This window comes from Carya illinoinensis, chromosome 3 (assembly GCF_018687715.1).
Source record: "Carya illinoinensis cultivar Pawnee chromosome 3, C.illinoinensisPawnee_v1, whole genome shotgun sequence".
Lineage (NCBI taxonomy): Eukaryota > Viridiplantae > Streptophyta > Magnoliopsida > Fagales > Juglandaceae > Carya > Carya illinoinensis.
Window position 1 is genome coordinate 31,643,163 of NC_056754.1, and position 4,224 is coordinate 31,647,386.

Below are 4,224 nucleotides of genomic sequence, written 5' to 3' on the forward strand. Positions count from 1 at the left end.
GTTCTAGGTTTCATCATTATATTCAAATCACAAATTCTCAAATTAAATCACCGTAATTATAATCACTATTAAATTGAAAGCCTAACGAAACAATAAAAATAAATAACATGAATTAAATGAATAACAAATAAATTACTCAAACGTCTAAATCAAAATTCTCCAAAATAATTCAGAAACTTAAAACTGAAATGAAATAGCAAGTAGGGAATTGAAAAGATCAAGCCAGTTGAATGGAGATGAAGATTCGAAGCGGTGGAGGAGGCTGAGCTGCAGTGGCAATTGGACCCCTCAAGGAGTTCTTCAATCTGCTGCAGTGTGAGTGAATGATCCAGTGGAAATTGTGTAGCTGCGTGAATGATCGATTGAATGAATCCTCCTCTTCAAATCTGAACGAAAATCAAAGGAAAAATGAATTCTAAGTGTTTCTCTACTCAAAAACCGAGTTTTCCAGCCCAAGCGTCGTCCTAATATGTAAAAAAAAACATATATATACTCTGACGGCGGAATAAACCCTGATCTGTAAAAATGCGATATTCGCTCGAGCGGAGTGTCGAGCGAACATCGAGCGTTCGACTCTGCCTAAGTTCGCTCGAGCGGCCTTTTGAGCGAACATCGAGCATTCGACTCTGTCTGAATTCGCTCGAGCGGCCAAATGCCCCCGCTCGAGCGATCTCTTTTCCCTTATCTCGCTCGAGCCCACTATCGAGCGGAAGTCGAGTGTTTGAATCTGCCTGACTTCGCTCGAGCGGCGGCTTCTGGCAGTTGATAAAATTAGAGCAGAAATTCATGCTTTTAATCAATTAAAATCACAACTTTGATTTATTCATTTTTCCATATAAAACCAATGATAAAGTAATGAAAGAATTAATATATATTGGTTCCAAAAGCATTAAAAAAGCAATAATTCATCTCAATCAATTACCGGTTTAAAAAATCTCCCCAGATTTCTTTCAAATGTTAGTGTGAAAATTTTTGGGTAAAGCTATGATTTTTGTATTTATAAAATGTAGTGCAATTTTTGTAAGATAAACATTGAATGGGTGGGGCTCGACGGGAGGGTGGGAGTGGGTTCCTCAGAGAGAGAGAGAGAGAGAGAGAGGGAGGGGGGGTGATGGGGTGCTTGACGGGCTCCAATGGGCTAAAGGGGTGATTGGTGCGACGGACTGGGGAGGTTCGCTTGGCTGCAATGAACTGGGGAGGTGCGGCAGAGTGCAAGGGATAATATTGAAATGAATATCTTCTCTATTTTTCTAACGTATTTGATTTTGCTATCCCCTGTAATGTGGTTCATAGGATTTAGATGTGGATTGCTCACGCGTCCATTTGTTATTTCTTGTTGTTGAAGAGGGCCTCTAGTATTAATTATAGTGATTAGTATAATTATATAATAGTAATAATAGTAGACTATTAGTATAGCTATATATTCATATTACATATAATGATTTAGTATAACTATATTAGTATAAGTATAACTATATTCTATATCATACTATTAGTATATATTTTTTTGATACCATATTAGACTTTTAGTATTAATATAAATATTAGTATTAGTATATAATTATAAATATTAGTATTAGTTAATAATTATATAAAAATTATATAATTAATTTATATAATTATTTATAGAAATAATAAAATATATATATTCTTAATTTTTCATTCAGTTTGGTCCAAGGTAAAAAACCCCTGGACCGGGACTGGATCAAATGAGTTCGGTTCTATAGAAATTGGATTGGACCGAACCCAATTCTGGGATTCGGTCCAGTCCAAAAATGTCCGGTGTGGTTGGTTTCTCCAGTCTGGACCAACCAAATCTCATCCCCAACCATCATATATCAAATAGTGGATTTTCCTTGAGTGACTAATAAAAGATACAAAATTCTTTATTAAAAAAAGTTTACATAACAAAATTTTCCATCCCAAGCAGCCGTGAAAATATTTCTACTCTTTCTAGAATAATTCCCACTCAGATTCACTTCTTCAAGGGATAGATCCTCCATGGGAAAATATGGGTACTCATTCTCTTGTAGAAGGGCATGGATTACTATAACAGGGCAGCTGGTGGTTGGTACAATTCCACTATTGGGAGATTACAGGGAAAAGTGGAAAAAAAGGATTTCCCCACACGTCTTGCCATTGATCATTTATTATCCTAGGATGGGTAGTCGTCCAAGAGTAAATTCTAATTCCTTCGTCTAGTAACTGTATTTGGTTATCTATGATGATGGTAACTATTGTGCTTATAAAATTCTTAGTGGTCATTCAGCTATACAGTTCCATCTAAAAAATATGGAAGGGAAGGTGAGTTCAACAACTAAGTTAGTGACATTAGTGTCAGTAATATGAACAAATAAATAGATTATCATGAACAATTTAATGAGCAATTATTGAAAAACAATGGACAAATAATTAACTAATTTAATCCAAACAAAGTATTACCAAAGATTGCAACAATTACTCACCTAAAATTGAAAATAATTGAGCAATATTATATGAAGAAGGCATTAAATAATCTAACATTTATCAACAAGCTCATTCTTTCAACTTCATTTTATTTTATGCATAATTCATACATTAATGGTTGTTCATAGTTGACGCTACCATGTAGCCCGCATGTTTTTACCACCTAAGTGGGTTGTGAGCCCTTTTAGTCCCCTTCATCTGTAATAACCCGCTCATTCTTTCTTCTTTAATTACAAGTTTTGATCTACGTGCTAAGCTTCAATGGAGTGTTTTAAAAGATATCAAGCAGATTTTAAAGCAAATTCGATATTTTAAATCTTACGAATATTTTAAATATTCTGAAAATATTTATATGTCATATTTTCAGTGTTATTGGACTAAACTTGTTTTTAAATAATAATTATAATATTTTTAAATAGCTTCAAAAATATTATAATTGTGAAAAATTATTTAATTAAAATATTTTAGTCATTTAAAATATTACGATATTTAAATTTATGTTGAAAACTCTAAATTAATTTAAATGATTTTATTCTCTTCAAGTGATTAATGAGACTTCATCATTTTAATTAATGATGAAAGAATATTATTTTATAAACTAAAATTTATAAAATAATATTCTATCTTAATTCATCTTAGTGTTTTAAATTAAGTAAAATGCTTACACATTTTCAAATTAGTATTTAAACTCACTGATAGATTGTTTTGTAGATTCCGAAATGAAGGACCTTGATTAAATACCTAGCCTCTCTCATTTTCTCCTCACTTTTCTCTTTTTCTTCTCTCTCCTCTCCTTCTCTCCTAGTCCGACGTGCTGCTCCCTTATCTCCACCGTGCGGCTCATCTCTTCTAGCCGGTGCCACCACACACCGCCCAATCTCACCTCCACCACCTGCAGCTTCTCCTCTCCCAAGAAAGTCCATCCCTACGGATGGTGAGTCCCACCGGCAACCCACTCTCTGTCCTTCTCCCTTCAACCAAATGGGTATGAAAACTCATTTCTCCTCCTAGTGCCACTGTACACGGTTAGCTTGGCCTCCAACCACCACCAGCGGCACCACCACTCCATGGGCTTCCCTTCCATGGACTTTGTTCCACCTAGCTCTCTCTCTCTCTCTCTCTCTCTCTCTCTCTCTCTCTCTCTCTCTCTCTCTCTCTCTCTCTCTCTCTCTCTCCACTGGACCACCTCACGCACGCAACTCCTCAAGCACGGGTTTCTCCCCCATGCGCCACCATACGCAGTAGCTCAGGCTGCCGCATCTCACCAGTAACCTCCCCCCTTCACCAGTGACCAACCCCCACGGAACTTACCTCCTCTCTCCCTCCCTGTGGCACACACGTACATGACCCAAAAATGGGTCTCCTACACAGTTTCACACCACCGATGGCCTTAGAGCTGTCGTGCGTGGGTTTTAGCCCCACCGAGCACTTCCCTTGACCTCCATGGCTCCTCCTTGAGCCCTCCATGCCAGCAAAGTTCCCATCGATGGAAACCCATGGATCCTCCTTTTAGACCCACGGCCAGCCCTTGAAAGCCATAGATTCGCCTTGCTCCACCACCCAAACCACCATGAGACCACCTCGAGCCTTTCCAAAACCACCTATCTCTAATCCCAAACCACCACCTTATGTGGTGGACAGCCACCATCCAAGGTGGAGAGCCACTATATGAGGTGTAACCGCCAGGCACGATTCCTCCGACGTCTTTGACCGTGACGGGTAGTGGCAATGCACGGGTTATCCCATCGATGGTATAAC